Source organism: Corvus moneduloides, chromosome 5 (assembly GCF_009650955.1).
Source record: "Corvus moneduloides isolate bCorMon1 chromosome 5, bCorMon1.pri, whole genome shotgun sequence".
NCBI classification, from domain to species: Eukaryota; Metazoa; Chordata; class Aves; order Passeriformes; family Corvidae; genus Corvus; species Corvus moneduloides.
Genome location: NC_045480.1, coordinates 9,789,984 through 9,800,018, shown reverse-complemented (window position 1 = coordinate 9,800,018; position 10,035 = coordinate 9,789,984).

The following is a 10,035-nucleotide window of genomic DNA, read 5'->3' as shown; positions in this document are numbered from 1 at the left end:
GAGGCCGACTGGGATAGCTACAAACACAGCTGAGGTAGAAGGTGCTCTGCAGGGTGGAAGTAAAAGCAGCAATCTCCAAAGGTACCTGCATTTGTTGACAGGTGCATTAGCTGAACTTATGTCATTTGAGAGAAAACACACCTGGTAGGTCCAGACACACGTGGAGTCTTCACTGACAAAACAGCAAGGTCAGTGAGTTTTAGGGCTCATTACTGTTTGGTAAACAATTAAAGAAATAAGCAGATTCAGCAAAAAAACAAGGCCAAGCCTTTTTTTTCTGTCCCATTTGATGGATACTTGCACCCACTTCAGGTTAATGTTTCTGTTAAGGACCTGGATAATGAAATACAGATGTGCTTATATTCTCGATCATCATCTTATAGGGCTACTGTGAGCAAGTGGGAGATAGAGGTTTTGTTTAATGTAAATCTGATAACCTGAGAAAATGCTTTAAAATCTGAAAGAGTCAATTGTGATGAGCATTTGTCCAAGAAACAGAAATTCAGGAGATGTATACAAATATCGAGAAAAAACTTGGGCTGTTTCTTTATAAGAAAAGAGCTTGAGGATGTGATATTGGGCCACAAAATGAGTAAAAGTTAATGGGGTATACTTGGTCTTCAGAAAGTGTCTGCGTAAGAACTGGAAGAGAATCAGCAATGAAATTGTATTCGATTTTAAGCAACATACCCAAAGAGGTAGCTTAAAAAGTGGAAAACAAAAAGAATTATAAGAAGTCGGCAATTTTTTTTTTTTTTTTTTTTCCCCAAGAAAAGTGGATGTTGGAATCTGAACTTTGTTACTAATAGGAATCAAAGAATTCTAGAATCGTTCCAGTTGGGAAAGCCCTCATCAGGATCATCAGGTCCAAACATCAACTTAAGCACTACCACCATATTCACCACTAAACTATGTCCTCAGGTGCCATATCCACACAATTTTTGAACACTTCCAGAGTTGGTGACTCCTTCACATACCTAGGCAGCCTGTTTGAATGTTTCCCATCAAGAAATTTTTCCTAATATCTGATTTAAACCCCTCCTGACTCAGCTTGAGGCCATTTCCTCTCATCCTATCACTTGTTACCTGGACGAAGAGACTGACCTACCTGGCTACAACCTCCTGTCAGGTAATTGTAAAGAGTGATAAGGTCTCCCCTCAGCCTCCTCAAAGTATTGTGGATTACCAGCTTCCAAATGACTGCACTGTGTTTGTTTAATCTGTGGATGGTTGGTTTGAAGTTGACCTGTGCTGAGGGAAGGATTTTACGTTAATGGAAGAATTGTGCTTAATTCCATTGGCCTAGTAATGCATACAAAAAGCAAACAGAGAAAGAACTAAGTTTTAAAACAGGGATGTAATGAGGGAGGAACCATTACTTTTCTGTACTTCCTCCTGAATTCAGAGAGTACCAGACTTAGTTCCAGATTGCAGAGGAAGAGAGAAGCTAATTGTCTTGTTTCAAGTGTACAACAAGAATTTCAGCAGTTTCATTTGTGACTTCTGACTGCAAACTCCAGTGGTGGGAGATTTTTCTCTGATGTCAATGCAATATTGGTAAGTCAGAACCGGTAAAGTATTCTGCTTTTTCTTCAGTCATACACTTAACAATGCAGAGAAAAGATGGAGCTTTGCAAAGTGGACAAAACCACACAGCCTCTGACTTCCATCACTTTTGTTTCCTTTAAGGGGAAAAATTATATAATGAAATGTATTTGGTGACTAAATGGTGCTTATCTCTGTTATGTGATTGTACCCTACAGCACCAGTGCTGAGTACAATTAACCTTGTTTCAGATATACACTCCTGAAATTGTCATCAGAAGCAATCCTGAAAATTTGGTCTATTCTGATGTATCATAAGACCAGAATGAAAACTGTCATGTATAGCACTCTTCTAAATAACTGACTGAACCAGTCAATGACTGGGAACCCTTTTATAGTCAGCTTGAAATTTATTTTTGACAACCATCCATTTTTTCAGAACAATAACCTTTAATTAGGGGCATGCAGAGTTTGTCTGTGAACTTTTGGTGCATGTTTAGTTATGCATACTGCTGTTTGCATCTCATGACTTGTGTTAAATTGAGAGTCACCGCTGTATCCTCTGATGCTGAACTTTGGCAGCTTTGTCATGTGTTACCAGTGAACAGTGAAGATGATGAGGTTGGAGGAATGCCTGCGCATGTCGAACATGCCACAGGGACCAGATGGAAGCACCTGAGTAATCTGGCACTCTTCAGGCTGACCTAGATTACAAAATTTTGAGACCATCCATTTGTTAAGGAGACCTATGAGACAACAGTGTGAGACTCAAAGCAAGCTCCAATATTTTTACATAATGTTCCACATTTTCAGAACATATCCTAAGAGACTGTTTTCCAAAAGGATGTAAAGAGTCTGATATATAACAGGAACTGACAATTGTATTGCCAGTATTTTTGTTACAGACCTGCTTTACTGCATTGTGCTGAGAACTAAGATGCAGCAGGAGAGAAATCCACTTCACTCTAAACTGGCTACACACACCAAAACCCTCACAAATATTTCATGAAATGAAATTAAATGAAATTATTTTGCTTGTAATTTGTGGAGCACAATAACTTTCTACAGTTCCTGTAATAAGTCTCCATAGAACATTTTTCATGTCTGCATCTCACATATCAGCAATAACTCATTTCTTTGATGTTAAATGGCTCAAGATTGTCACATACATTATACTCCACAATAAAGCTAGGATCTAAATCCCGGATTTTCTACAAGCCAGGGCAAGTTCTTTCAGCTCAGTCTCCTCAACTGGAAAAAGTGGAATAGAAATGATACTTCAGAGAGTCACCGTGGTATCAACCCATCAAGTATTCAGTGTTTTGTACAAAGCTCTGAGAGAGCCATGGCTGGGTACTTTTTGTAGCACTGTCAAACACTAGGCATATTAACAGAGGTAACCACAGGGCAGTCAGGAGGTAAAGTTTTAAAAACAGATTTCAAAAGAATACTTATGTCTCTGGATACTGAAATTCCATTGTTTTGCAAGTAAAAGTTTAGGGCCCAGACAGCTTGCTCAGATATATTCAGAATTTAGGTGGTTTTTTTTAAAAAAAAAAACCATAAATTTATGTTAATGCTGCAAATTCTGACAACTGAATTTAACTCTCCTGTCCAATTGCATTATCTGTAATGTCCCATGTTTCCTTCCACAGAGCTCTTCATCTTTTGGTCAATTATAAGGCTACTGACAATGTCTGTCACCAATACATTAAAGAGCAAATTTAATACACTAATAGCACTAATGCATAAAAGAACAAAATAATAACACTAATACATTAAAGAGCAACACCTCCTCCTCTACTCAACACATGTGTGTCAGATCCTGTTATACTGCTTACCCACTTGTAATAATTTACTTTCCTTGAGGAATAAAAAGGAGAAATTCTCTTTTTAAGGGCTTAAAAAGACTGCAGAGCTTTAGCACAGTTTTTGCAGCAAACACAGCTTTGTCTTTTGCTGAGCTTGCCAATCTGCTTTTGCCTTCCAAAAGAGACTATTGAACCAGGAAGCACCAAACATGAAATATTTTAATTTTTGCTTCTTAACAACCTAACACAGAAAAAGACCAATCCCTAGTGGTGTAATTTGTTATCAAATCCTAGTAATACAATTCAAAATTTAGGGATTATATATCTACATTAAAATCCACTTAAGGGTTTTGGTATAAATTATTCCAATCAATTGTTATCACGTATATTTACACTGCACAAGTTATCCTACATCTGATAGGAATACTAACAGAAGTCACGAGAATATCTAGAAAACAAAGCATTCAGAAGTCTGGAAGAATTGTTGCCTCTCTTATTGATTGCCCTACAGAATGCAATTATAAGCTTATGTTATGCATCCTCCTGCAAACAAGGAGTGAATGTCTTAACTAGAGGATGCTTGGATCCCCAAAGATCCTGTCTGCTTCCATTCGGGCATTAACAGAAATAAGCTTTTCATTTCTCTGAGGATATGTTAATGCTTAGTGACTCCAAAACTGAGGATTACTATTCTAGTAGCTGGGATCAGTAGCCCCAAATAATGGGAGTTATATCTGAAGACACAATTACAAGCAGAGAAATAAAGAAACAAATGTTGTGGGCCTGAGTGTTGTGTGTGGGTCCCAGCTGACATAGTATCATCTATGCAAGTGTTACTCAAGTACCAAGGTTCAATGTACTCAGCAAGCAGGGTCTGTATAATAACAAAATAGTTCCTAATAGGGTCAAGTTTCTTTTTGATGAGAAGTTAACTTTCTTCCAATCTGCCATTAAATTTCTTTTTATTAGTCAATTGATATGTCCTTCACAGATGAGTCCTTGTCTTTATTCTTAAAAGCTTTCAAATGCTTTGAATACCTTTTTTTTTTTTTGGAGGAGTGCAGCTGTGTTGTTTAATATTTTCCTTGCAAAGCCAAGACAGTCTTGTCTCCTCTTGGATGGATCCTGTCCTTTCAGATTTACTGGAAAGGTGGCTATGTTCACACAAATCAGTTCCAACATGATCTTGTTTCTTATATCTTCCAAACTAACACCAAATGGCCTTATTTTTCAACTCCAATATATAATTCATAGCTACAATAAAGACTTGATCTTTTCCTTCAGTTAGTATGAGCTTATACAAATTAGACAGTAATGTCACTCATGTTGCATTTACTGAAAATTAGGCTTAGATAAAAATCAGTTTATTAATTGTCACTGTTGCAGTAAGGCACAGAAACTATCATGTTAACAGATTAGTGATTTTATACTAGGTGGACATAATTTAATTTAAAAGCACTGACTAACTTAAGTGGTGGTTTCCAAGCAGAATAAATCAGCAGGTGTAGTTCTGAGAGTAAATGCAAACACTGCTAATGTGCTTGCAGATTTAGATAAGAAGCATCAGCAGTGCTTCCCACCACATATATTTTATAGTCTAAATAGTATTTTTTGTCAATTTGAAAGCAGAAATATATTTTGTGTTTTATGTCCCAGAGCTCCATTTGAATAAACTACACAATTCCGGGCTAAAGGTGCCAAAAGCATGCCTTAATGAGAAAAATATTTTTATTTGACCTTTTTTGAGTCTGTAAGATCTTTGACAAAGAAGCTCTTTCTTTGGCCTGCTCAGAACTGAAAATGCAGGTAATGCTTTGAAAATGTTTAATAAATTGTGTTGCAGAAAAAACCCAGCCATTTGGGGTAAACAATATCCATTCCAGACACTTGAGCAGAATAGAAATACCTAAACTCTTTATTTCAGCATTGATCCAGCCTGCCAGAGGCACTCAAAGCTGACCTGTGCAACTTCAGCATAAAGAATATTTTCACTGCATCCATGTGCTTTTGTACCACCCTACCTTTGTTGAGTCAAAAGCACTGCTGATCACACTGCCCAAGGATGCCTCCTGCCTGCTAACTCTGCAGCACCTATCTGTGGGCTAGTTCCACAATGGTTTTCTTACAACTGGTCTTTGTTGACTCATGTTGACTTTTATTACCACTAGGTAAGGCACCATCCCTGCCCTACACAACAGTTTCAAGGAAGATCTCATCTGAATCAATTGTCTCAATGCTACTTGTGTCAGTCAGTTCTTAGTCTTCCCATGAACTACTGCAGAAGAGGGTTCAGCACAGTAATTCAAATACACCTCAAGTGTCAAAAAAATATTTTAGAAATAGGTATTTGAAGGTTATCTAATTTAAACTGTCATATCCATAAATTAAATTCTTTATGTCTTGTCCTAGTCTCAGTGGGTATGGAGAAAACTAATCATAGTCTGATTTAAAAGGTCTTCCTTCTTGGAAACTAGAGTTCCCACTCTGCTTTCTCATTGTAGTGTTTATTTGAGCCTTTGACTAGGACTCTGATACACCTCATATGTAGCCCCAGAAGCTAAAAGTGCTTCAGCATGAAAACATCTCAAAAGTGGGGTCTTTCCTTCCTCAAACAAGTAGAATACCTTGAAGCTGGGAAAGGAAAAACATGATTAATGGATTCACCCAGAGGCAAATTTTCCTATCTGGAAAACTGGAGGGGTTTTCAGCCACTGGGAGCTGGCAGAAGGGGGTTTTACCCCTCGCGTGCCAACACAAAGCCCAGAGGTCAACGCTGAAACCCCTCTGAAGGCGGCACTCAGTGCCCAACACACAATGAAAAAGGGGCAGAGCTCCTCACCCCAAAGGGGCTGTATCCTCCTGTTCCTGTTTAGCAGGCACACAGGGGAAGGCAAAGAAGTAAAGAGAGGGGACTCTCTGTATGTGTTCCACGCAGGTTTACTCCCCTGAAAAGACAAGGACGAAGAGGCCAATTGGGGGGAGGGTCCAGGGATCTTATACTGAGTACGATAGGTGGGGAAAGGGATCTCAGCCAATGGGATAGAGACAAGCAGGTGGGATTGACAGCAAGGGAACCAATGGGAACAACACTTAGGAGGGACTCAGGGAAGGATCCAATGGGGCGTCGAGGAACAAGGAACATTCTAGAACTAATACATATTAAAGAAGGAAAATGAATATACATAACCTCATACATAAAACAAGCAGACAAAATATTAACCAATCAGGGGAAAACATGCAGAAGGCAGAACAAAGGAGCCATGGATTCTCACCGTGACTGACATGCTAAACTTGGGTTGCTGACCACCACAGCTGGTGGTCTGAGTTCTCCTCAGGAAAAAGAGTGGCTGGAGCCACCTGCACTGCCACAGAAAACCCAACTGGAGGAGTTGGGTTAGGGATATTTGGTTAAGGAGGACACAGATGCTGAGAGCTAGGAGTGAATGTGTTCTTCACTGCAGGAGTCAGGGACCCCAACTTGTTTCCAACTAACTGATCGTATTGCAAATAGCTGTCCTAAATGATAATTGCTAGTGCCTAGTGTTCCGGTTTGGCCAAATTTAGAAATATATATATACTCTGAGAGAAGGCACAACCACCCCTCCCCCCCACCAGGTTCGGGAAAAAAAATAAATTTTCCTCGAAGGAAAGTGAAGAAGATAAAACTATTTATTTAACAAGCACACGGGAAAGGAAAATAATGTTAAATGGTAAAATCTTTCGCTGTAGAGGAAAAACCTGAGAAAGTGTTCGAGTCCTCCCTTTGGTCTCCTCGGAGCTGGGGCTTGGGCCGGGGCCAGGCCCTCTGTGCCCGGTGAAAAGTCCTCCCGATGTGCTCTGATGTTACAGCAATCAGGCAGTCCAGTAGAAAAGGGAGAAAATCCGAAATTCCAGAGAAGGAAAAGTTCAGCTCTCAGCCTCTCTCCAGAGAACAAGGAACTGCAAAAAAACTGGCCAAAAACTGACTGGAAAAGCTGCCAGCCGGGTGCTTCCTCGCTCCCCCCTGCCCTAGCTGAGAAAAAAAAAAACCTGCTATCTTTATGTGACCTTGAACAAGTTTCAAACTGCTTTGAGAAAGTTTTGCTCAGTTTTTTTCTTTCCCCTCTCAGGCTCAGTTCAGAGGCATAGAAAGGCCAATAATTAATTTCTGGGCATAGGCAGCGATATGGGATACACATCATAAGGTCACCCCAAGACACCTAGTCATGAGGTACAATACACGCTGAGATCAAGGAATACTGTATCTCAAGAGTACCACCAAACTCATTGCACAAAATGATAAACTCTTCCTATTAGAGAGGCTTCATCTAGAGGGAACTGGTGTCTCATTTCTAACCTTTTGCTGAGGGCCAGCTGGCAACCAAGTTTGCAAGCACAAGATGGTGCAGCTGCAGGTACAGTCCAAGATCTACAATGTTGTTAAAAACATCATTACAGCACAATGTTATGTCCATGATGTCAGAATTACATTGCCCATGCAGGATACAGGTGGTTGGTCTAGGCCTCAGTCATGAGGATTCAGATGTCAAGTGAGTCACAGCCACTCGGGAGTAAATATTGAATGATTTAAAATTGCATATGCCAAAAGGCAAGACAAATCCAGCCTGTTGTTGCTCGTATAAAAAAAATCCAATGCAAATGACTCAGGGACACAGGGCACTGCACAATGTCATAGCAAAGGTGGATGGATGGTTTTACCACATGGAAATATCTAGACTGTTTTGATGAAAAGGAATGTTCTAAAGATGTATTTTGTATAGCAGTGTCATAGGTTAGCAAGCATAGTCCCGGAAGGGACGTCCTTGCTAAGGGGTGCTTACAGTTTCCTCTGGGAACTGACAGAACCTATCAGCTGGCCAGTTTGAATATGGACAATTCTCTGAGACACTTAAAGTTGTGATCACCTCTGTGATCCACATTTAAGAATAGGCAAACTCCCCCTCCAAGCTCTCTCTCGTTTCCGGCGCTGGGACAGGTGGCTGCGGGCCCCGAGTGGGGGCCAGCGGGCCCGGCCAGGCCCTGCTTGGGCCAGGCTGGGCCGGGCCACGGCCATCCTGAAGCCATGGACCTGTTCCAGCCGTGGAACCCCCCCCACTGCCTTGCCGTGGGCAGCCGGAGCGGCTTGGCTCTCCCCCCTCTCCACTGCGATAAGAAAAATTCAACATTCCAGCTGCAAAGCTGCAAGGCCGAGGTGAGAGTAACCCTTTTATTGCTGTGAAGAGCTGAAAACCTGAGGGGAGAGAGAGAGGAGATGCTTAAAGCTGAAATTCTGTTGTGAAGCTATGATATATCAGAGTATCCTGTGTAATTTCATGAAGATATGGGGGGTGGAGTGTTCAACTCGTAAGCAAAAGCACCTGCGTTGAGATAGGCAGATGCTGACGCAGCTGTAATTTCATGAGAAGTTTGGACAGGGAGAGATGAACCAGATGAGGACTTTTGCTCCAAACGGGAAAGGAGAAAACCTCAGTCCGTAGAGATGAACCAGATGAGGACTTTTGCTCCAAATGGGAAAGGAGAAAACCTCAGTTCCTAGAGATGCTCCCAGAGATAGTCCTAAAGATGAAGATGATGAAGACCCTTTGCTCCCAGGGAAGGAGAAGGGCCTCTGTTTTTGTTTCTGAACGGCTCAACCTTAAAATTGTACCCAAAAAACTTCAAGGAGTGGACCCTCGAAAGCAGTTGCGGGAAAAGCTGCAAGTCGGGTGGAAAGGACTCACATGCAGGCAGAGAGACTCCTCTTCCTAAATGGACTGAACAATATTTGGAAGTGGGCGGTGCTCGTTGCGATAATGTTTTCATAGCATGAGCAAGAAGAGACTTCTCTTTCTAAATGGACTGAACAAGGTTATTATGGAAGTGGTAAACAGGCTGAACATCTTAAGGGTTGTCTTTTCACATTGTCAGTGGGAGAAGGGAGGAAGGTGGGGGGAGGAGGAGAGTTCTGAAGGTGGTATAATTTTTTTTTCTTCTTTTAGGTCTGTTAATAAACTTCTTTATATTCTTTCAAGTTTGGTGCCTGTTTTGCATTTCTCCTAATTCTTATCTCACAGCAGATAAACAGTAATGAGTATTTTGGACCAAACCACTACAAGCAGGAAATTAGCAGAAAAGCAAATTTCTTGCCAAATAGCCAGACATAAGTTCAGGCAAAGCCTTCTCTCTTCAAATATAAATGGTAGCGAAAAAAACCCAGAAGATCAGCAGCAAGCTGTACATGAGAAAAAATTCCAGTTCTTCTGAAAAGGCTTTCAAACTGCAGTTCTAAAGGTGGGGATGTCAATCTACTTCTCAGCAGTGAGAGTCAAATACAGCTGTCTGATAATAAGAAAATCTTGTGTGAACATTGTAGCAGTTTATTAAATGATCTGTCATTTTTGATGAAGTGCTGTAAGAAGCCCCAAAGCAGCCAGTAGGAAACCTGGCAGATTTTACTCTTAAAGCTACAAAACAATGTCACCACACGAGTCAAAAGGCATCAAGAGGGCTTCTGTAAAGTCACATGTGGATGGATGGTGGGCAGCAGATGGTCATGTTACTACTTCAAGTAAGGATCAGTTCCCAGGAAGTTTAATGATGCAAAAAATTTCCCCCCTCCAGCTTCAAAAACCACAGGAGTGACCATCCATATTCCACTGTGCTCAACTTTGGGAGAGGAATAGGCTGCTGCCCACTTAAGA